The sequence below is a fragment of the Ambystoma mexicanum genome, chromosome 10, assembly GCF_040938575.1.
Source record: "Ambystoma mexicanum isolate Mex_15411 chromosome 10, UKY_AmexF1_1, whole genome shotgun sequence".
In the NCBI taxonomy this organism is placed as follows: Eukaryota; Metazoa; Chordata; class Amphibia; order Caudata; family Ambystomatidae; genus Ambystoma; species Ambystoma mexicanum.
In genome coordinates, this window is record NC_090932.1 from 433320676 (window position 1) to 433346596 (window position 25921).

Consider the following 25921-nt stretch of genomic DNA (forward strand, 5'->3'; position numbering starts at 1 on the left):
AATTAGTTAATATAGTTTAAAATTGCATGTCTATTGTGCTTTCATGTGACGGTGCGGTGCTTTGTGGCTTTTGAAGGCATCCACTGTCTGTTCCAGCTGGGCCCTTCAGGCTTGTCTTGTGTATGTGTTTGCTGCTTGGGGTCCTTGACTCACATATGCCACTCCTGCCTCCCTTATCCATGGGCTCGCAAGGATGGTTCGGTGTGACAGCCTATTACATAAGGGCTTTGGACTGTCATATCTGTGGCATGTCTGGTGCTGTGTGACTTGTGTTTACACCCCTAGTGGGGATGATTTTGGTGTTATTGTCCACTGTTCAGCTTTTGCTAGATGGGGTGTTTCATGATTAATGTGTACATTAATTGCTATGCATTGTGTAGTAGGTTTTTAATCTTTACTGTACACATGCTTGTTGCAATTCATGCTGTAGATAGGGTTCCACACTTTGGATGTGAAAGACGGACCGATGGTGTGATTTATGATGTGACTCTCTGACATGGTCAAGTAATGAGATGCCTGAAGAGACACACACAGATGACTGTGAAGCATTAATCATGTGTTTCATGCCCTTTCTGCAGGGGGATGAGCCTCCAGAGCACCTTTGCCAGCAGACATGGCCCATTGGACGACGGAATTCTGGACACGTTTGTTGGTGCCCACATGCACATGTGTGCACAAGCAGAGGCACAGGGATTGCAGACCTACATCCTAGAACTGCTGACGTGTTCCAAGGAACTCCAGACAAGGTGAGCAGAACAGGGGGGCCACAACACAGCAAAGCTTGCATCAGGCGAGTTGCACATGCAGGCTTAGTCACAGCACTGAGGGTGAGCTTGGACGAATATTGGTATTGAAGCACACAATGCAGCTCAGATGTGTTGGTGGACTGATGGCTGTTGATTGTAAGGTTGTCTGGGACACCTGCAGGGGCAGTGGCACATACCCTCCGGTACACCAAGGTCCATCGAGGCACTTGTATCAACCATGTAGCCTTCCGAGACATGGAAAGGGGCAGCTCACAGGGACATACAGCAAGGGACATTCTCGGGTGCAGTGCATTTCATTTCCATGTACTTTATGATGAATGCACTGCCAACTTTGTTTCGGTCATGGTGGTATGCAACTTGCTCTGAAGTCATGGCTTGCTATATGGGTCTGTCTGCTTACCCAGGGAACATTGCATGTTGTGTGAATTGTGACATATTGGTGTTCCATTTGCCACGCACCCACCGGCAGCTGACTAACTGCATTGACTGTGTATGACCCGTCACAGGGGTGATGTTATATATGGGTACGAAGCATCTAAACCAGATTGTCTGTTTGTAGAGTAGTTTGTTGCTATGGGGGATATTTGGTGGTGTGTTTTTGTGTAATTGGCACATACAGGTTGTTGACTGTGGCTCTCTTTGCAGCATTTCAGTGTTCCTGTAACCGGACCTGAGAGTGCGCAGGCAGGAGGCCATCACTCAAAACCAGAGCTAAGTGTCTTGTTGTTTTTCTTTCAAACTGCTCTGCATAGGCTTGCTGGGGGGTGCACTAATGCATGGATGTATGTGTGATTCAATTTGGTATGTTTTTTACCCCCTAATCACCCGGAATCCTATGCAATTTTGAACCCTGTACCCTCTACCCGGTGTTCCTGCTTCCCGTACCTATCCAAGCAACGTTCCCTAACCCTCTTTCCCCGCTGGGGTTTCGGATGCCTGTGTAAGCCCCGAACATGCAGGCGCCAAAACCGCAGAGGGGGTGGTTGGTTCGTACCACTCCTAAGCCTGGACTACAGAAGGCCATGACAATGATGTCCAAGTTTGTTTGGATTGTGTATGTGTTCATGCAGGTAGTACATTTTCGTGCATTCCCTACTTTCATGTGTCATTCCTCCTCCCCTCTCCTGCCACTCATTCCAGTTATCCAGTGTGCCAACACCTGTCCCGACTGCATATCCCTGAGCCTCCTTCCCCACCAGGGTCTCAGCGGCCTGTGTGAGTTTGACCTTGCAGGCACCCGGGACACAGTGGGGGCGGTTGTTTCGTGACACTCCCGCGCCTGTACACGGGACCTGTGACAGTACACATCCGTTCATGGTGCATCATCCTATGTTATGTACCACACATGCTTCACATCGTGTTGTGACATTGTTTTACTGTGCTACCTTGGTTGTTGCATCATTGTGGTAGTACTTGGCCTTTGTGAGGTACTGCTACGTCAAGTCATCTACTGGAGGGTGTTCTGGTTCGTTTTTATGCCTTGGATTTTGTGATTTTGGAAATGAGTGTGGATTCTGAGGGTGCAGGCACCTTTTGGAGATGGTGACGAAGGGTAAAGGTGATCCTGTGGCCAGGTGGAATTGAGTGTTGAAGGCTTCATGACCCAGGTGCAGTTGTTCAGTGGGTCATGGTCATTTGTGAGGGAGGGGGGGGGTTGTTGTTGATAGTTGCCTTGCCTTGCAGTGTGATGGGAACTCTGACATTGTAATGTTGGTATCCTATGTACATGTTGTGTTCTGCTGATCAATGCCTGTTCATGTGTTGTGTTTACCTTTCAGGTGCGAGGGGATAGTTGTGGTTTGACATGCTGGGGTGTACACATGGTGAATGTTCACATGTGATGTGTAGAGAACACTGATGGTCACTTGATTGCACATGCATATGTTGAGTCCATGTCCTTGCTGACCCACACACCTGCACTCTGATGCACTACATGTACTCCAACCCTTGCATATCCATGTGTACACTGTTTGCCTTCTGTTGCCCACTGTGTCCCTGCAGCACATGTTCTGTGACCAATTATGGATCCTGTACATGCCTAATTTGCTTTTTGATGTGGTCTGTCGCTTAGATGTGATGCTCAGGGTGTGCATCACACACAATGGCTGCTCACTGTGCTGTGCGCTGAGCAGTGTGTTGCAGGAGTAGGACACAGCACACAGAAGCTGCAGTGTTGATTTTGCAATGCACAATGTGCATGTAGACAGGCATTCATTGTTATGTTATGTTACGTCTACAACTCTTGTAATGCATTTGGAAATGACTTATTTTGGGTGGGAGGTTGTTGGTCTGTCATTTCATCTGATTCCAGGTCAGGCATCATTGTCTGATGCCACTGTACATTTAGGACATGACAATGTCGACCCTGGCGGAGTGGGTCTACGCCAGCGGTATTCGCGGCGGACCCATCCGCCCTACTACGAGTTCCCGTAGCGCCATGGAGCGCTTTCCGCCTGGTTTTTCCGGGCGGAGAAATCCATGGCGCTACGGGACCTTGTTGTTAATTACGCCACCGTATTTTACGGTGGCGTAATTAACGCCTTCCCCACTCCCATTATACCCTATGGGGCAAAAATGGGAATGGGGAAGGGTAAAATGGGGAATGGGGATTTACCGCCCCGCCAAGGTCGGAATGGGGCGGTAAATCCGCCAACCCCCATGGCGCTATCGGCAGCTTTCCGCCGTGCTCCATGGTGCATTTTGCACCACGATTTCCGCCAGGGTCGTAATGAGGGCCACTGTGTTGGTGTATGGGTATTGCTTGCCATGTCATGTTGTGGTTTGGGAGGGTTTGAGTGACATAACAGTGATGGCCATGGCCTGTTTTGCAGGTGTGTGTGATGCACACCTTGCATGTCAGGGTCATCCGCTTCTCAGAGCAACTAGCTGGGGGTAGATCTCTCTCCGTGGCAGGGCCCTCCCTCTGGAACAGCCTTCCTGCCTCACTGGAACTTGAGGGGAACCATCTCTGGTTCGGGAAGCACCTCAAGACCTTCCTCTTTGCTTCTGCTTTCTCTCTGCCTCTCCCTTGCAAAATTCTTCACTGGAACTGCACTGGATCTGCAACTGGGCAACTCTCACCGACCTCGGTCCCTGGCCCAGCCACTCTCTACTTGCACTGCCTCCCTGGCAACCCCTGCACTGCGGTACTGTCTCTCTATACCTACAGCCCCCCCTTACCAGCACTTGTCTGCACTTACCTTTGCAGTTGCCACCAGCTGGCCTATGTATTTGTTTTTTGGTCTACTTCCCCTGTACTGCACTCCCCCCTCTCCCCTTCCTCTTGCACTTTTCCCTTCCCCCTACCCCTGCACTTGCACAATCTAAATGACACCTGGCCTAGTAGTACCGTTGTCTGTCTCTCCTTGTTCCCCCCTCCCTGCCTCATCGCACCTTGAAATACTTGTGTATAGGCCATATCATGTCATGTCATATGTGTGCCTTTTGGTCACACAGGAGAGCTTGTGTTTAAGTAGCGAGGGATGCAGACAATGTGGCACTTCCATGGCAACTATCTCAGGGTGGTAGGGTTGTGACAGTTGACTGTCTCTTTGTCATCATCGATTGTCACCTGGTATGTGTCAGGCCTGTGTGCACTCCGCAGGGGTGGGAGTTTAGGTGAAAAATGTGGCCACAAGCTGGGTCCGGGCTTCCTCGCCACGTGCCCTATCCCCTCCCATGGGCAGCACCTGTGCCTGTGGTTGGGGATGTGGGGGCTCACCATGTCCACCGGGACGCCTTGCCGTGTTGCAACATTGTGCAGGACACATGCTGCCACAATGATCCTGCACACTACTGGTGGTGCATAGAGTAGCTGCCCGCCAGAGCGGTCAAGGGAGCGGAAACGTGACTTGAGCACTCCGAATGTGCACTCCACTATGGCCCTGGTTGCAATATGGGTGGCGTTGTATCTTACCTGGGGTGGTGTGGTGGGGTTCCAGATTGGTGTCATCATGTGGTTGCTCAGAGGGTAGGCACTGTCCCCTGGGGAGGTGTAAATGGTTGTGATTATTGGGGTTTGTTTATTTGTGTGTGTGACATGCATGCATGTGCAAGGGCATTTGTACTCACCTAGGAGCCATGTGTCGCCATGCTGCCCAGCTTTCAGGGCCTGGCTCAGGGCGGACATTCTGTATATGAAACTGTCATGGGTGGAGCCAGGGTAGTTTGCATAGACAGAGGTGATGATTCCCTTTGCATCGCATACCACCTGTACATTGATGGAATGCCAGTGCTTGAGGTTTCGGTAGATGTGCTCAGTGGCCCTAGGTGGACGTAGGGCCACATGGGTGCAATCTATGGCACCAAGCACTTTGGGGAAGTGTGCCAACCTGAAAAAATCCAGGACAACGGCCTGCCTTTCTGCGGGTGTTCTGGGCATGTATATGTGCCTGCGGACTGAGGGGCACACTGTCATGATTGCCAGTACCTGGTGTAGGCAGCGTGACTGCATGGCCTGTGAGACCACCCCCACTATGGCAGTAGTCCGCTGAAATGCCCCAGTGGCCAAAAAATGCAGGACATTGAGCAGCTTCTCAAAGGGGCTCAATGCTTGGGAGGGTGGGGGATGTAAGGTCATCTTCTCACTCCCTGACCAGGTCTAGGATGATGTGGGGTGGAAACCTATACCTGCCGTAGACCTGGTCGTCAGGCATCCCAAAAAGGCTTGTCCGTGGTGCGAAAATGCATGCCCTGGCTATTCTCTTCCTCCTGCGGTGTCCCACGATCAGTGCTGCGACAAATGGGGCATTCATCGTAGCTGTACATACGTGTTTGTTGTTTGCACGCACTTTTATACTGTGTGTGGGGACGCTTCCGCCTGCCTTCGTGTGGCGGACGCGTTGACGCCTGCGTGCGTCTTTCGCTGTGCGCGGGTTTCCCGTATTCGGATCCATGTATACGGGTTGTTCGCGTGCGTGTGGGCGTTCCGTGTAGTTCCCTGCAGTACTTCCCCAGTTACGCCTTCATTTTCACGCGTTATTCCCCATTCCGCGTGTTACACCTACTGTTCCTCCCACTTTGGTTGTGTGCGCTGCGCTATGTGCGCTTTTGCTGTGCGCGTAGCGCACGCCGTGTATGCCTGTGTGCACCATGGCTGGATTGAGCGCACAGACAGCGGGAAACACGCGCAGCGTCTTCCTTGAATCGCACACGTGCGCGTGCGCTGCGTTTCTCGTGCTTGCACTACCTTGCGCCTGCTTGCGCATGGATTTTCGGGGGAACGTTTCTTCCATGAATCGGCCCCTATACGTGTTATCAGGATTGTTTGTTGCATTTCTGTGAAGTACTAACATTTGCAAACACAATTGGTCTGTACTGTGTAAGTAAATGTTGTCAACTATTGGTGGTAATTGAAATAGAATATTCATTGTTACATTTGCGTAGCAACTTACTCCAACTATATTTGAGAGTTTAAATGGACAAGGTATTTCTGTATCTGATTGATTTTCTTTTAGTTTGACTTCCTTCTTTGACAAAGTACCTGGTTTACTTTCCCTAATGGGTTCTTTTATGTTTGTGGTACTTGATGAAGTTTTAGTTTCTTTTACTCTCTTTGGAGGATTTGCAGTGACATCCTGTTGCATTTCTGTTTGATTTAGTTTTCTTTACAATGTTTTACTTTTTGTGGTACAGAATATGTGTTTAGATGGGGGGTGTATAGTGAGCAAAGTCTATTGTATTCTAAAATGCAAGGAATATCACCGTTTACTTTACTTGCAGCAAAGTTGATTAGAAATAGACCGTCAAGTGTACGTAAGCGTGATAGTGCTACGTAGCTCATGCCTTCTTTAAAGACTGTGTTACCAATGTCTATCATTGCTTTGTCTAGGGTAAGACCTTGTGATTTATGAATGGTGACTGCGTATGCAAGAGTTAGAGTAAATTGTTCTCTGCGTACATATATGTCTTTGAAGAGAAGGAATCGAGCTGTGGAGCGTCCTATCCTTTTTACTTCTGAAAGTTTGTCAAAGAGAATATTGACAAACTGAATTTTGTTGTCACGTGGGTATGTTTGAAAGCCAACAACTGTACCCAGTGCTCCATTAACTAGTCCTTGGTCCACGTCAAGGTTACGTTTCAGCATTATTCTGCAATTTAAGGATAATTTTAATATCTTTTCCAAGCCAGCTGTGTTTGAGATTGAATTTTCTAAACTATCTAATCTTGTTGTGGCTTGCTTACACATGGGTATTGTCATACCATGTACATCTAGTTTGTCTGTGGCGCTAATTTCCATTATTGGTTGCATTTCTTTACTTAACTTTATTTCATTGAATTTGAAACAGCTTGCAAGAGTTGGCATTAAGGCCATACAATTGACATTTTTATGGGCTAATTGTTCTATAACATCTGTAGCACATGCATTATCACCATAAAGTGCATGAATGTGCCGGGTTTTCAATATTGCTTCTGCTTCTTTAGAAAGTATACCAACTCTGATACTTTTTAAGATTTTGACATAAGTGAGATCTGCAGATTGCCGCATGTTTTATGTTAATTCTCTGTATTGGAAATGTTGCCAAAGGTTGACATTTCCAATGTTGCCAACAGTTTTACGGCAGAGTTTGTGTCCTAATGTTTTAAAAATAGGCTCACCTTTTACTGGTGTCAATTGAAGAAGATCTCTGAAATCAATAATGCGTTTTCCTGCAAAGAACTCTTCGTAGTTTGTTTTGAGTACTTCTTGTAATCTGAGGTGAATCAAAGCCAACATTAGGTTGGACACCATGCTCACTTCATCTATTAGTAGCATTTTCATTTGTTTTAATACTCTGCGTAGCTCCGTTGCAGCTTCTGTAGAAAGTTTGTAATAGTCTAATTTGTTTTGGTGTTCTACTGGCAGGAGTAGTAATCGGTGTAAAGTGACACCACCTATGTTGTAGGTAGCTAAACCTGTGGGGGCAGTGACAACAGCGGACAGTTTGTTGTTTGTCAATTGTTGAAGGAACTTACTGATGATTTTGATTAAGAATGTTTTGCCAGAACCAGCTTCACCACTGATGTACAGTAGTATAGGTTTGTAATTTTGGCAGGTGCATTCTTTGTTTTCATGTTGTACACCATGTGCAATTTCTTTTGTTACTTCTTGAAAAATGTTACGTTGCTCATTGTTTAGTTTTGATTGTAGTATAGTTAAGTCTTCTTTATCTTCATATTGACACATGGTGTTTTCTACTTCTATCATAGCTAATTCTGCCTCATTTGTTATTAGTGGTTCTCCCAGTGGTTCTTGGCTTCCTGTTACAGAAGGTTGACTACTGTCAGGAGTGTCCTTATCTAGTTGGGCCTGGAGTTCTTCTTTGTGTTGCTGTTCATTGTGCAACATTGTTTTGTACTGTGTAAAGTTTACATCAGTTATAGTGCTTTCATTTGCTTTGAAAGCGTCTTCATATGAGTCATAGGGTCTCATTAGAAATTGCCCAGTATGGAAACAACGGTGGCGGTAAACCCGCCGCCATCGTTGTTTCCATGCCGGGCAATCACAACTCCTGCAGGCGGGAGGTGATGTTCCCGCCAGGTCTGACGTGGCGGGTTTAACACCGCCCGCCTGCAGGCGGACGAGGAAACACCGGCAGCATTACGAGATGCTGCCGGTGTTTCCATGATCCCCATTCCCAGTGAGTCCCATGGGACTCAATGGGAATGGGGATTAACACCATTCTGCCTCTGTGATTCCCGGGAAACCGGGGTTGTAATGCCCCGGTAATTTCAGGAATCATGGAGTCGGAATGGTAATACGAGTCTGCCGATAACCAGGTGGTTTTACCGCTGCGATTACCGCCGGACTCGTAATGAGGCCCATAGTTATATAGTATTTCTTCTTCTTTTCTCCATGGTTTAAAGAGTTGTAGCAGGGACATGTAATTTACTTCTTTATGTTGATTAGTCTTTAATGACAATTTGATATGATTAATTAAATTTGGTTTGGTGAGTTTTTCTAAGCTTCCTTCACAGTTTGTCACTCTGTATTTACCTTTTTTTCATCAGGTTTTATATTATTTTTGTATGTGTTGTTTTGGGATATATGGTATAGACACATGGTTTCCAAAGTATTACTTCTGTTTGGGTAGTATGTGTCCAATAAATTGTTTTTTAAAATGTCTTGGCTGTTGGGATCATGTTTGGCTATTGTTTCTATAACTTCGTGTGATTTTAGAACTCTTTTTCTAGATTTAGCTGGACCAAGACTTAGCCATACTATATTTTAAGATTTACCATACAATGCAGTACCAGTTAAACGATCAGCTGCTTCATATGATCCACAATCTCTATGGGAGAGCATTTTTATGCACAAGCTGTATAATTTCTGAGACACCGTTTTATCTGATGACAGGTCATTGCAGAGGTCTTGGAGCTCTGTCTTTTCTGCTTTGGTTAAGTATGCTGTGACATATCGTGCAACTGCAGTAGAATTGTCTGCAATCTACTGCAAATCTATGTTTGCATTCCATAAGTGGGCAATGATTGCATTGTAATCATTGATATATTTTTCTTCTTCTGTTCTTTTTATGTTATATGTATTTTTAGGTGACTTACCTTTAACACTATGTCTAACTGAAGACATGAGGTTGTTCACTTGACCTGTATTTGTAACTGGTCTAGGGAAACCAAATCGGCATTTGGTGTAGTATTTCCCTTTGTTTTTGTATTTGGGACGACAATATTTGCCACATTTTTGTCTTTGAAATTGTAAAATTTGTGCATGAAGATCACTATTTGTGGGTTCTGTTGGAATTTCACAAGTGACATATTTTTCAATAGACTGTAAAACAGTGGCATCACTGTGTTGACCAAATTTAGGAGCATCTTTAATCCATAAAAGCATGTGGATATGTGGTGCTCCTCTGGCTTGGTATTCTTTTCTCCAAAAGAAGTGTTGCACTTCTCCAAGGGGAGGAACAGTTTTATTACAAATAAAATGAAGCATAGCAATGAAGCAATGGTGAAAATATCTTGAAACATTAACAGGATCCAGAGAACAAACTTCTCCAGGTGTTAGTATATTTATGTTTGTTTTGTTTTTGTTTGATATGCGTAGGAAATCATGTAAATCTTCCCATGCATATTCTGCACAACTTAATGTAACAAACCAAGTGGGTGGGCCAAGGTTTCTGATCGTAGAATGTACATCTCCATGACGTTGAAACCAGTACTCTTTAGTACCACGCATATTTGCTAATAGATTTGTAATATTTAATTGTAAAACCTCATCCTTTTTGTTGCACTTTTTGTAATAATTGTGTAGTTGTCATATTTTGAAAGTGGGATCCTGATTTTAATGTTTTGGCAACTCCGTAACATAAAGTTGCTAGTTCACTTTCAAAGAGTAGGTGGAATATGTATTCCACATTTTGTCTAAATCTGGGATCTTCAGAATACATCCGTAATGAGCGGTATTCTGATGTTGATATTTGAATAGGTCTATCATCGTACCTTCCTCCTTTGCCAGTAGGAAAGAGTAGAGGAAAAGCATGTGCTTCTATACTTTTTTCCCATATGCTGATTGGTGATCCTTTTGTTTGACGCATTTGGTACGTTTCCAGTGCATCTTCTGTGGTGTCATTAGAGTTCAATGGATGAATTGTATAATGGTCTAAAGTATTTGATATTGTAGAAGGATCTAGGAGCTCAAATTGACCAGCTTCTTGTGTCTCTTGAATTATTTCAGTTGTATCCTTCAAATTTTCTTCAATATTAATATCTTTGTAATATTCATTATTCTCTTTAAGATATTGTAAGGCTTGTCAAACTTTATGTAAATCTATCAGCTGTTGCCAATTTCTTTTGTCTTTTGTAGGTACACCATTTACTAATATAATTAAAGATTGCTGCATTGGACATTGCACTCCTAGAGTGTGCACATTTTCTTTTAGATCTAATGGTAAATACACTACTTTTCCACTAATACCTTTCACTAATTCGGAGGGAGGTAATTTTGCTGTTTTTGGTTGAAGGCATATTATTGCTTGAAATGGGTGCACTGTTTGAATTATGATGCTCTCATGTAAATTAAGTAGTTGTAGGGGTTTTGGTAGTGGAAATAATCCCAAATTATTTGTGATAGCACATGAAGGAGTTTGGTTGTTGTCAATTTTTGTAGTGCAGTAACTGCAAAGTATTAAGGGGTCAGTTATTTCGTATTTGTTTTCTGCCATAAGGTAGAGAGCTAATTCAAACCATTTAGAATCTTCATTGTCTTCTATTTTGTATGATAGGTCTACAGTTTTTGTGTTACTTTTATAAAAGCTTCTGCGGCAACATACACACACATGGTTTGGTACTTCAGCTGATGTACTTTTAAATTTTAGAATTTCTTTTTTGTATGTGTGTAATAAAAGATTGCCATGTGTAGAATTGTTGCTAATTTGGTTTACAGCTATTTCATTCTGTAAGTGGCTTTCACTTCCAAAATATTTTTTCTGGATATAGTCGATTTCTTCAAGTAGGTCTTTTGCTTTACCATGTAGAAGAATGTTATTTAAATTGGCTAGTGCTGAAGCAGGACTTTTAGCATAGTACAGTTTATAAACTAGATTTCTTATAGTTAAATGATGTGTTGATATCCTTTTGATATCATGGAAGGTGGTTTTGCAAGTTGGTCCTGTAGTGCATGCCAATGAATGTCCTTGTAGTCCTGTGTACTTGCGCACTGGACAGGTATCCATATTTTGCAGTAGTTTAATTTTGATTTTGTCTTTGCCTTTCACATATTGATTGAGGAATTGGCATAAAGACTTGAATATATTTTTGGGAATGTTACACATTGACGTGCATGGCCATTTGTACACTAGACGTTCTGATTCAGTTGAATGAAGGGGTAATTCTAAGTTTTCAGGTCATATTTTTGTAAGGAGTACTTCTTGTTCCATTATGGTATTATTAACTTTTTCAAAACCTCGACCACTGCTATGTATGGCAATTGTATTTGTTTGCTTTTCTCTGTATGCTTCTTCATTAAAGTATGGTTCTGTGCTTGTAGTGTGACCCCATTCACCTCCGCAGATACTTAAGACGTTCTTTCTGTTGACATTTCGTTTATTGAGAAATCTTTTTTGTAATTTAGTCATTAGTTTTGTTAGTGGTTTCATTTTGTTTAACACTAAAATAAATAACTTTCTTTTGAGAAGAATTGCACTGTCTATCAACGCTTCTAAGATTAATTTCCTACGATAGGTTTTAAGGGTTGAACCTGGTTTCTCTCCTGTTTTTATAAGATTTTGAAGGACTCTGTGACGGAACATTTGGGCTAAAATACTCTTCTTGGTATGCTTACTTTGCACTATATCAAGATTTATAGAAGCAGTTTTATCTGTAGTGATATCTGATTTTTTGTTAATTGTTTTCTGGTTTGTTTTACATTTTAATAGAGGAGGCAAAGTTTTTGTACTTGAAACTGCTTTTGTTTCACTAAATTACTGTATTAGCTGTTTTGTTTCAACTTTTTTTTTTACAAATTCTGCTAGAGATGGATGCTTACGTTGGACATTTATTTTCATTTGCTCTACTTCTGCGTTGCTTTCTACGGACTTGATTTTTGGTAGGCATTCTTTAGGGTCTGTTGAAAAAAATAAACAAGGTATGGGTTGGGGTGTTCTGCAATGTATGTGTGCTGTGTGCATGAGTGTTTGATGTATGTAAAGGTGTGTGATTGTGCATTGGGCAACTACAACTAGTCGGGATGGGTATTATTGAATTAATGTGCTACTAAACTGGGGTTCAGTTGACAGAAAAAAGTAAGCTAGCGGTGTGCAGAAGTACAAATAGTAAATCTAATGCTATACAATTAAAACAGTTGTTGGTTCTATAATATCAAAATTCTAGCAGCTGAGTTGGGTCATTTGTGTGTCGAAAAATAGGAATTTGTGGGCCATTCTAGCTGCAAATTGCTGTTTAAGAAATGGGGATTTTTGGAGAGAATGGTGCACAATCTCTATTTTTAGACACAGAAATAGCATGAATTAACTTTACGGTTTGCTTGAGTAATAATACAAATATTATGTTGGTATTCAACTTACTTTTTTCTAAAATGAGCAGGTTACTTCTTAGTTCTTTGTACTTCAAAATCGGCTGCTTCTTTTCAGGAGAATGGTCTTCACTGCAATAGTAAAAGAAAGAAATTAGTAATTTTGTTTGTATAGAGCACTGTTTTAATTTAGACATTGATTTTTTTTATTAACATCCTCAAAGCCTTCTTCAAAACCATTAAAATGATCTTATTCACATAAGATACATCGCACCAGTTGAATACATATCATATGTTCTTAATGACTAAACTGTATTGCAATGACTAACTGTAGCAAAGAAAATATCTTTACTATGCCTTGTGAAATTCATAATGAACCACTGAATACCACTATTCCTGTAACTAAGCTCTTGCAAGCAATAGTGCTTCAATGTCATGGGCTGCTTGCTCTATATAAATATAAGTAAGTAAGTAAATAAATAAATAAATGTTTATGTCATTGTACAAGTATTGTTGTTTTAGATTTGAACATAGTGTGTGCTTTCAATTTTGTTAGACTATATGCACTCTATACATTTTATTTAAAAGATGTTAGTTCAACATGATTTGAATATGTGTGTGTAAAAAGAAATTAAATAGTATAAAGCTTTGTAAGTGACAGTTGATTTTAGGAGATGGAAAAAAAGACAGTAAGTTCATTTTACAGATTATGCAAGGTAAAAGTCAGTTAATCTGTTTATATGAAACAAGAAGAATTGTACATGTACTTTACAGAACATATGCATACCTGTAGTTTGTGTTCATGCATATGGATATGCATGGAGCTGCAAGTAGAAATCTTGGAGACTTGTATAGTATTTCTTGTAGAAGGTGCTTTCCAATGAAATGACACTTGTACTCAGAGAGATTAACAGTACATGTGTAGTGCTGATCTATGATGATGCAGTTAGCTGTAGAGGTGTTCTATGTGATTGGTGGATGGTCATGTGAGTTCTTAGCTACATCCAATGAGGGAATGGCACAGAGAGTGAAGTGGAAATGGTAGAAGGGCTGTTCATGTTACGATATGTCCACGGACATGGCGGTAGTACGCGGACATAGGGAGTTACATCCGGGCATTTTTGGGTTGGGAAGCCATGCAAATGAGAATGAGCATTCAAAGGGATTGGTCAGGAAAGTTTAGTGGGTGTGTTGTGCCAGTAGAGAGTTTCTCAGATACTCTTTTTGCTGAGAGAAGAACAGATAGCTATGGCTGTGTGTTTCAGAAAACAAATTGTTTGGATTTTGGGAGACGCGTGGATACATTGGTTGAAGGTGCATGCAGAAAGCTGTGGACTAGCTCTAGATCTTGGATTTCCACATGTGGAAGTACACTGGCATGGAATACGTGGAATGAAGTGGTTGGACTTGCTACCTCTTTGTGCTACTTTGGAGACAGAGCAACATCCAGATATAATTATAATTCATTGTGGAGGGAACAGTTTAGGACATGTGTCTGGAATTTCTTTGCAATTTGCAATGAAAGAAACACTTGGGAAGGTCATGTACATGTTTCCAAATTCTCAAGTAATTTTTTCACGGATTGTGCAGAGACAAATGTGGCTTTATTCTTCTTCATTTGGTCCACAAATGGAGAAAGCAAGGCGCAATGTCAATAAAGCTGGTTGTGCTTTTCTAAGAGATTTTGGCATCTCCTCTTTTCACAATGAAAATATTATTTTTCGTAGTACATACATTTTTCGCAGAGATGGAGTCCATCTTACTTATGCTGGCAATCAGATTTTTCTGAGAAATGCATTGCAACCTTTTTTAGAATTACAGCATCCATTTTGTAGTAGGTGTTGATTATTTCAAATTTTTCAAACACAATCACCACCAAAAGGCTCTTTTGAGAGCCACCACTTCCTCCCACATAAAATTGCAATGGTTGTGATAGGGCAGCACTCCAAAATTTCAGATGTCCGTGGACTGTCCGCGGACTTCTAAAGAATACACAGGGGCCTGCTTCATTTATTTTCACTTCTATTTTTTAACTGTGAAAGGCGGCTCTGAAAAGAGCCATATTGTTTTTGTTGATTTTTGTTGTTTTATATTTTTTTGTTTTTTTTATACAAGACACACTAGAAGAGGTGGGGAAGGAGGGTAAAGGGGGGAAACCAACCACAGGGATAAGAAAGGGCGAGCTGAGAGAGGAAGATGTAGAGTGGGTTTTATTTGGGTAGTGAGCAGATCTTCTCGTGCTCTGAGGCGATAGTTTCAAAAGCATTTCTAAGTCGCTCCCCCCTGCAGAGTACTGCGTCGCAGTACATACACACAACTGTGACCCTCGAAAGGTAAGGGTCATCAGCATTGTGTATGGCCTGTGAGGCAGCTTGAGGAATACGCTGTCCCACAGGAGTGTTCCTTGTGGTGACAGGATCAGAAACGGAAGTCAATCTGCTACGCTCCTCGCAAGGTACAACCTTGCGAACAGCCCCAGTGTGGAATGACTTCAGGTGTCACTTCATGGTAGTGGTCCCAAAACTGTACGAACCAGGCCTCCCGTGACTGAGTACCATTTTGCACTCGTTGCAGGTGACTTGGTTTGCACAAGCCTTAGGACCATTCCCACAAATGGTAAATAACTGCCACACCCAAGACTCACGCCGAGTGCGGGTAGTAGGGAGTTCAACTACCTCATCCTTGTCATCCTCTTCTTCCTCCTCTGCATCCTCACTCCTGTTTCCCTCTTCAGGCCATTGGGAAGGTGGTGGTGGTGGAGGGGGTGGGGGTGGTGCTGAAGCAGATGCAACACCAGGTGGCAGCAGTGCAGCCATGGATGCCTTCAGGTTCTTGATAGAAATCTGCAGTTGTCAGAAAAAATCGCTGTGCTCTGTAGGATAGCCAGAAAAACAATGAGAATAAGTTCTAGGGCGTGGTCATTTATAGGGGTGCTTGTACACGGTTCACGGACATGCGTGCTGTCCACGGACAGATAAAACACAAAAAAGGTTCAAAAAGTTTCAAAATGTATGTAGAAACTCAGGATTACTATGTGGGACTTGTATCATGGTGAGTTTTTCTGGAAAAATGTTGTGTATTACTTGAAAATGTACTGTTAAATTGTTCGGGGACACGAACAGTCTCCACATTCAGAACACATGATCAGCGTGGGTGCGGTCACATGATAGCTTCGCGAACATGTCCACGAAGAGAGCGGCTGTCCGCAGAACACCAAATGCACCGACAATGGTTTGCGCATTTGTGTCGATGTTCTACGGACACTGTTCGAGTCCTGAAGAAATTAAAAGTGTGTCACACGTTGAACGAACAGTTACAGACAGGCGTTTGTTCTTAGAACAGTTTCAACTTGCTTGCGAACAATACGGACAGAAATAGTGTCCTCAGGACACCCCCATTTTATTTAGTTACGAACATTTTAGGACACAACATGTGTTCTGAGAATAGTTTCAATTTGGTTGTGAACAATACGGACAGGCATAGCGTCCTCGGGACAGCCCTATTTTGTATATATACGAACATTTCAGGATACATAATATGTTCTAAGAACACTTTCATTTTGTCAATGAACAATACGGACAGCGTCGTCAGGACACCCCAATGTCGTCCATTGACGAACATTTCAGGAGACAGCTTGTGTTCTTAGAACAGTTTCAACTTACGAACAAACAATACGGACAGGCATAGTGTCCCCAGGACACCCCCATTTTGTTTATATAAGAACATTTTAGGACACCGCGTGTGTTCTTAGAACAGTTTCAACTTGCTAGCGAACAATACAGACAGACATAGCGTCCTCAGGAGACCCCCATTTTGTTTATTTACGAACATTTCAGGACACCGTGTGTGTTCTTAGAACAGTTTCAACTTGCTGGCGAACATTACGGACAGATATAGTGTTCTTCAGGACACCTCCATTTTTCGTTTCTTTACGGACATTCCAGACCCCCGCGCTGTCGGCAGACACCTAAATTGCTTTTTATAAAAAAAAACATTAAATGAATTAGAACACAATATAAACATTTTACTTTATTTAACATGATTTGATTAATTTATGACAGAGAAGGTGAGGCAGAAACTGAAACAAAAACAGGAAAATTAGGGGTTTCAACAGGATTTGTATGAGGGGAAGAAGGAATGGAAGTCTCATCAAAACGTTTTAGTTCATGGAGAGGGTTTGGGGATAATTGACTGGGATATGGTGAGGGGGGACAGGTACATGTGGGAAAATGGTATGTGGTTTTTTGTTTAAAATGATCTTGCACAAAGGTTTTTAAATTATTAAAATTATCCAACAATAGATCCATTTTTTCTTGTAGGCTATGAAGAGTCTTATCCATAACAGCTTTTTCTGTAGTACTTTCTATTTTGGTATGCTCTCTACAAAAAAATATATATATGTTAAATATATAAAATCATAATAATTAAATGGTTTATATTGTAAAGTGTCTACCATTAGATGTACTATCTTCTGACATTTCCTCATGTGGGAAATGCTCCTCTAGCCACTCCAGAGTACTAGACATTTCTGTGAGAAAAAAAAACATAATATCATTTTTTTTTTAATCTAATACAGAACATTTACAAATATATGAGTAAAATGCAGTAAACTTACTATTTCAGGTAAGGTGTGTTCTGAGTGTTCTGTAGATCTGCTGTTGTTCTTGGTTGTGGACTGTTTGTGAAGTAATTATGTTGGAAGCCTATGTATCTTCTTTTGGTATATATTCTATTTTAGAACATATTGTATTTAAATGAATGGTTAATGTGTTATATATATGGGTTACACTTCTTATGCATTACTACATATAATGTGTATGTGTAAAATGTTCATATGTTATGATATAACAATTAAACATACCCCCCCCCAAAGTTTTTAGGTAGTGATGCTATTGTCCGAACATGTCCGCAGACATTAAAAGACTTTGCGGGCATCAAACTTAGTAGAGGAGATTCAGTATGTTCAATTTTACATGTACATAAAATCAGAGTTATTATAATTAAATTGTGCTACTAAAACCTATGAAATTCAGTGAAAGAACTTTGTTAAAGGGACATTATGGTTAAGTTGCGCTACTAAAAACCTATGAAATTCATTGAAAAAACTTTGTCAAAGGGACGTTATGGTTAAGTTGCGCTAGTAAAAACCTATGAAATTCAGTGAAAAAATGTGTTAAGGGGACGTTATGGTTCCAAGTAAAACCGAAAACCCCCTGAAATTCGACAGTTATGGTAAACAAAGCAACTATAACTCGCGCCACCACCATGCACTGCTAAGACTAGCACCCACAACATCAAAGATGACATCACAAATGTCATTGATGACATCACTGATGACATCACATGTATGGCTCACTCTTTTTTCCTTTACTGACATATCCTGGGCACATGGTTTTCTTCAGTAACAGTCAGAAACCTAAAAATGTATTTTATTTGTAGACGTATCCTTCAAGTAGGATCTTACAGTAATTCCCTTAGAGTCCAGTAACATCATATGAAACATATACATAGGGGAAGACACAAACGTGAAAGACTGCAATCATTTTGTCCATAAAGATAATCAATAGAGTTATCAGCACTTTCTGATAGTCCTGTTGTTTTTTTATGGCTCTACTATCCCTGTGTATGGTCATATTTGTATACATTGTACTCACACTACTTTCCTTAGGGTCCAATCACATCATGTGATACAAATACATAGGGTAAACATCAGCTTTGAAATAGAGCAATCATTTATTTGCATGAAAAAAATCAGTTAGGTTATGAATTCCTTTTGCTACTATTTCTGCTTTTTTACTAACATCACTTTCCCTGTATATACCCATATTTGTATGTGTTCTTGTCTCTTTGTGTTTTGTCTGTAGTAATGCAATTATATAATACATGGGTTTTATTAGCTATTTATTACATATTTCACAGTACACACAATTCTATTAAGAGAAAAATTATCATTTCATTATTCAACATATCAACATTATGAATATTATACCTTTATTATTTATGCTGCACACAATGCCTATGTTTCTGCATGAGTAGCTTAGTATACTGGATAGAACTTCATAATAGAATGCTATTTATATCAATGCATTGCTTAATGCACTAATTAGCTCTTGATATTTCTTCCAATGATCTTTGACACTTTTTTCTCAACATTATAATAAGAATCCCTTGTACAGACATTTCATGAAAAGTAAATCCATATGTGATGTCATCAGTGATATCCTGGGTGTTAATCTTAGCAGTGCACGGTGGTGGCGCCAGTTATGGTTGTTTAACTTACCATAATTAGCGAATTTCAGGGGTTTTTCGGTTTTACTTGGAACCATAACGTCCCTTTAACAAAGTTTTTTTACTGATTATATATATATATATATAAAATATATAAAACAAAGTTTTTTTACTGAATATATATATATATATATATATATTCAGTAAAAAAACTTTGTTAAAGGGATGTTATGGTTAGGTTGTGCTACTAAAAACCTATGAAATTCAGTAAAACAACTTTGTTAAAGGGACTTTATGGTTCGAAGTAAAACCGAAAAACCCCTGAAACTTGCTAGTTAGGGTAAGCTAAGCAACTATAACTCGCGCCACCACTGTGCATTGCTAAGACTAACACCCAGGACATCAAAGATGACATCACAAATGTCATTGAAGACATCACTGATGACATCACATATCTGGGCCACTTGTTTTTGTTCCTTGACATATATAGGCCAGGTGGTTTTATTTACTGGCAGTCAGAATAATAAAATTTAAAAAGGTGCTATATATCTAGATGTTAACCTTGTCATATGTTCTTTAAGTACTTTCCTTAGGGTTTGGTCTCAGCTCCTGGTGCACATGCATGGGGAAATGGGCAGGCCTCAAACACACAATTCATTTGTATACATGAAGATAAACTTTAATGTCATTAATATTTTCTGATGATGCAGTTTCTTTATTCCTTACTTTAGTTTCCCTGTATGTGCCTCTGATTTGTATGCATTGTGGTGCTTCATATGTATTTTTTGTATCAGCACAAGTGCTGTAAATCTTGAATTGTTAGCTAGTTATTACATGTTTAACATTACTCAAAACTCTGATAAGGGAGCATTCATTATTGTACTATCCAAAATTACAATATTATAAATAGTGTACTTCTATGGTGCATGCTGCAGTCATTGCCTATGTTTATATATGATTAGGTTTCTGCAACAACACTCCAATACAATGATATTAGATGAGTACATTCTTTAATAGATGAAGTAGTTCATGATAGGTCTCCCGATCACTCCTGACATCTTGTTATCAACAATAGAAACACAACTCCTTGTAGAGACTTTTCATCAAAATGTATTTCAAGTGTGATGTCATCAGTGATGTCATCAATGACATTTCTGATGTCATCTTTGATGTCCTGGGTGTTAGTCTTAGCAATGCACGGTGGTGGCGCGAGTTATGGTTGCTTAGATTACCATAACTAGCAAATTTCAGGTTTTTTTCGGTTTTACTTTCAACCATAACGTCCCTTAAACAAAGTTTTTTTACTGAATTTCATAGTTTTTCAGTAGCACAACTTAACCATAACGTCCCTTTCACAAAGTGTTTTTATTGAATTTCATAGGTTTTTAGTAGCGCAACTAAACCATAATGTCCACGAACATCTGACTTCATTGCACACCTTCCGGAGAATGGCACATGACCATATGCTTGTGCACAGCATGATGAGGTGTCCGAGAACCCATACGCACTTCACAATAACATCTGTGCTTCATGGACAGTTTGGAACTACATTTTCTACTGATGTAGGAACTTGCAACTTCAACAATTCCCTTGCACAGCTCCAACACCTAGTCGTACTCATCCATTAACAATCTAGTACACAGTACATACTTCTGGCAAAACAGCTATTTACGTTAAAATGACATCAGCTAACGCCATCCCTCCTCCCCAATAGACACCACCACTGCTGTAATCAAGCACCATGAGAAACACTGCCCTCTAGGCTGACCAAATCCTTGATAGTCTTTTGCGGGACACTTGGCCACAAGGCGTTGATGACATCACTTCATTCACGTTTGGGCCGCCTCTTTTTGAATGTTTTTTTTTTAATGGCTCTTAATTTCTGGCTTAATTTAAATACAAATACTTTGTCCTGGGGAGGTGATGGTCATGTTTTTTAACTGCAAACATGACCATCACGACCCCAGGAAAATAGGAAAAGCATTTGAATTAAGGCAGGTGTCAGAGCGTTACAGCTCAACCTGTAGGCTCAAAAGGAGCCAGGGCTGCAGAGGCGCCCAGTGAAAGAAAGCAGCAGGCGGCAGCGCCGTGCTGAGCAGATGGCCACTTGAGTTTGCAGAGTGGCTGTGCTGGAGGCAGGTTGTCCGACGCAAGTCGGGACAACCTACGTCCATCACAGCCACTCTGCCAGCCGTGGGATGGAGTTCCTAATTGCGGGACAATCCCGCAAAATCGGGGACACTTGGCCACCCTACTACCACAACTTTAGAAATAACACATGCACAACATGTCTCCCTTTTCCATCTGCCCCTCCATATTAGTGTTTGGTGCCACTTCCCTCATTTCCGTCCCCACCTTTCGTTCTTAGCTCTCCTGCCAAAAAAAATCCATCCAAAAACAAAATAAATGTTCCTTTAGGAACCACCTTTCACAGTTAAAAAATAGAAGTAAAAAAAAATCACATAGACTCCATCTACTTTGTATTTCTCAGTAAAATACATAGACGCAATAAGATTTTCCAACATGTCCATTTGCATTTTTTGTTATAGTAATGTGAATATTGTAGAGTTCATGTGCCGTTCCAGGGACTGGAACGGTGGATAACGGCCCAGTAGCCCTAGTAATCAACCCAAGCTAAGCAAGGGTGGATAACGAGGTCTCTGGACCATTACCCCCCATTTCAGCCCCTAAAATGGGGGATAAAAGCCATTACCAGCCTAGGTTTCCGCAGAAGTAACCTGTGCTACTAAAGAATAGGATTTCTCGTCCTATATCGGGACGCAGAGTCCCAGTTTAGAAATAAAATCCTTTTCCAAGATGGCCACCATGGAAAGGGAAAGAGCCAGTTCCATACAAGGCCCATCTTCCCTTTCCATGGCAGCCTCCAAAAGGCAAAAAAAAATCCTCTAGCCATATTAACATAAGCACATTTTTCTTCCCTTTCAAATCTATCCTAATTGTGAATAACTTTACGACAAAGCTAGTTCCAGGTGGACATGACCACTTTAATACTATGTTTTGTCCCTTCTGCACATGGCCAGTAGCCACATTGTCCGAATCATGACCTTATGCCATGACCCCAACATTTAGGCCACTGCCCATGAATACAGCCTACCCCTCAGGCACTAAAAAAACCATGCTTCTCGATCCTTGCCAATGAGCATTACGCAAATTTGCTGTAAATCCACCTACGTTTTATTTTTTCAAAACTGTCAAAATAATACACAAATCATTTGTCATATAAGCTGTGTACAAAATTCCAACAAACTTTGTAAAGTCATTCGAAATTATGTCTGAAATATTCCAACCATGATCATCACCCCTCGCCTCCCCAAACATTATTGCATAAGTTTCACAAGTGCAATACTCACAAAATGTTATTGTCCTGAGGGTTTGACCATGAATTTTTGTACATACGTTGATTTATCGCAAACATTTCTACATCAGTTTACCGCATTTCGCCTCTTTGAAAAACGTGCGAAATCTGGCAACAGGGCGCGTCCATCTTGTGCTACTGTTAACCACTGCTGCATCAGCCTAAGGAAAACTGGCCTGACGTCACTGAATTATATGCCCCACCCCTCACCCTCACATAACCAACCGTAGTGATAAGGAACATCTTTTTCGGTGACGTCCCTCTTCAGCGTAGCCAAATGCGCCCATAACCACCTATGTCACGTGATGCAGAATCCAAAAATCAACACACAGCGACTAACAACATACCACGTCACAATTCAAATTATTAAACCGCTCTTTAAAAGAAAACAATAACAGTATACAAGTTGTAAAGTACTTTTATTTCACAATAAACTCTCCGAGAACATCCAACTGTTCCCATATTCAATCAAATTGCACATTTGTTTCGTCGCTTGTGATCGAAAATGTTAATTGTGAGACACACGTTCTTCTTTTTCCATACACAAAGTGTTCATTTTTGATGAAGGAATCGCTTGGATCCCACAGTGAATTCCAAGGCGTCTGCATCAACTTACGGCTAGAACACCATAAAAGATGTTATGTTACTCCTAATCACTAGTGCAGCATACAGACACATGGGACCTGGCTGATCGTCCCAGAAAACAGTCAGAGTAATCCACCCGTTCACGACTACGTGCACCTGACGAATGAAGAACCCATCAGTTGGCATCTGGAATCCATGGCAATCACAGTAAGGCAGCATGTAGCTATTTGGAAAACATAACAGAACATATGTATCAATACCCGACCTTTATTACACTTTATTGCAATATATGTATTATTTTCTTAATTCGGCATAGAGTTTAAACTAACGATTAGCACATACATCCAACAATCTCAAAAAAGACAAAAAGAACCTAGAAACTGATACACAATTCCATATAGTCATACATGACATTTTAAAGAAATATTAGTGTTGAACCTGGGTGAATCTAGTTATAGTGGACATACGACTACATTTTGCACTTCCCATAACCACATAAAAAAGAAAACCACACAGAAAAATAGTACTTGAGTTACATTGGCAAAATTAATCTTCAGATAATAATAGGTTAAACCTCGTTCCGGTATACAGTCGTCAAAAGCAAACTTACATAATATTCACAGTCTCCATTGTATTTGCGAAAATCAGTCTGTAGTGTTGCATCCGCTTGCATCAAAGAATCTTCATGAACTGAATTCTCATGTTCCGTACACACTTTTGGAATGCATAACCTTATCAAATATTCTTTATTACAAACCTCCTCTCACTGACTGTTCATGAAAAAATCCCTTTCTCTCAAGGTCAAAAAACAATTGACCCTTTTACTTTCTGTCCCATTCGTGGGCTCCCTTAGCTTGCAACCAAAAAATCAAAGTTGCTGACCTTCACTCACAATCTAGATACATTCTCACTTTGCAACAACACGGCTCAACGCATCCATGCGAGCTCGTATTGTCATACACAAGCACGGCCGCTGTTTCCATCAAACACTGCAGGTGGCTGCCTCAAATGCCAAAGGCTAGGGGGCACCAAACTGACTCCAATATTATTTTACATACATTGTATCACAGACACATTACTCCTTCACTGGTATTTTACGCACAATATATTGAATACCTCCAAATAGGGTGGCCAACTTTGTCATATCCCTTTGCGGGACTAAAGGTGGGGATGATGTCACAGCGTCATTCACCTGGCAGAATCAGTGCATTGTACCCGAAGCAACTGAATTGACCGGCCTGCAAGCCTGTCATGTCAGTAGCTGCGGTTGCAATGCAATACAATAGGATTTGTATGTACAGATTAGCTGCCACTTGCCAGCCACTGTTATTCCAATTCGCGGAAAATGTATGTATATGACCCCCTCCCCGCTCGGCCCCAAGCCCCAGCATGACTAATTGTGACTCCTAACTTACTCTTTTAGATCAGAAATTGTGCTCGAACAGAGCAAGTCAGGACAACCCGCGTCCCGCAGAGCCACTCGGCAAACTGCGCAACACAGGCGCAAATTGCGGGACCATCCCGCAAATTATGGGACAGTTGCCCACCCCACCTCCAAATATACCGTATGACTTTCGTGACAAAAAGACATCACTTTTTTGCTTCTTGCTGCCACATCCCGTCCCATTCTCATCAACCCTCACCTCCCCAGACAGTATTTGATAAGTTTAAGGAGTGCAATGTTGTGTTTTTTTATGTTTTTGCAGCGATGTCTGCGGACACCAAAACACGGATCAAAGATGGCGGACGCATCGGAACATTCTGACGCACCTGACATCCTTCACCATCCAATGAGCAAACGTGTCACATGTCCGCGGACATGAATCACCCGATTAACCAATCGGTGTCCTGCCCTCGGAGCTAACAGGGAAGTCTGTCCGCAGAGCGGACATAGATATCACTAATTTTTTGAGACCTACTTTTTGATAGTTTAAAAAAAACTACTGGACAGAGTTTCACTAAATTTACAAAAGCACGCTTTCAGGACCAATCCGCTGCTACTGCCGCAAATTTGGTGAAAATCCGTCCAACAGTTTGATCTGTAGCCATGCGCAAAAGTTTTTCCCCCATTCAGTCTATGGGAATAAAATAAGTTTTGGGACTCCCCCTACAACTTTACCCCCCCTTGACCAAACCTCACCAACCTTTGCAAAGAAATTTAGAGTGGCCCATATACTTTTTTTGCAAAGTTTGGTGAGGATTCGTCCAGGGGGAGCGGAGTTATAAGCCACCCAAAAAGTGTTCTTCCTATGGAAAGAGCAACTTAACCATATATATACATATGTATTACATGGCCTGCAGTAGCGGCCATGTAGTTATGGTTAAGTTGCTCATCTCATAGGAAGAGCACTTTTTCCCCATAGACTGAATGGAGAAAACATTTCTGTTGCGCCTACAACCCAAACCTCTGGACAGGTTTTTACCAAATTTGCAGGAGCAGCAGCTGCTTGATCCGGATAGTGTGCTTTTGTAAATTTGGTGAAAATCCGTCCAGTCATTTTTTTTAAACAACCAAAACGTAGGTTTAAAAAAATTATTGATATCTATGTCCGCTGCGCCGACACACTTCCCTGTTCGCTCTGCGGACGGGACACCGATTGGATAATCGGCTTGCGTCATGTCCTTGGACACACAACGTGTTCGCTGATTGGTTGGAGTGAAGTGTGAGGTGCGTCAGATTTTTGGCAATGCCCGCCATCTTGGATTCGCGGCCGGTTTCCGTTGACATTGCGGTAAAAACATATTAACAAACACAACATTGCGCTTGTCAAACTTATCAAATAATCTCTGGGTAGTTGAGGGGTGATGAGGATGGGATGGAATATGGCTGCAAGAAGCAAAAAAAGGGTTTTTTTGCTGCGAAAGTCTGCGAACGGTTCGGATGTTCGCAAACAGTCCTGTGAAGTTCGTGGACACCTCTGCATTACAGAGTTGGTAAAAAGCAGTTCTCGGATGGCTCATAACTTTGGCACCACTTAATGAAACTGCTGGAAATTCTGC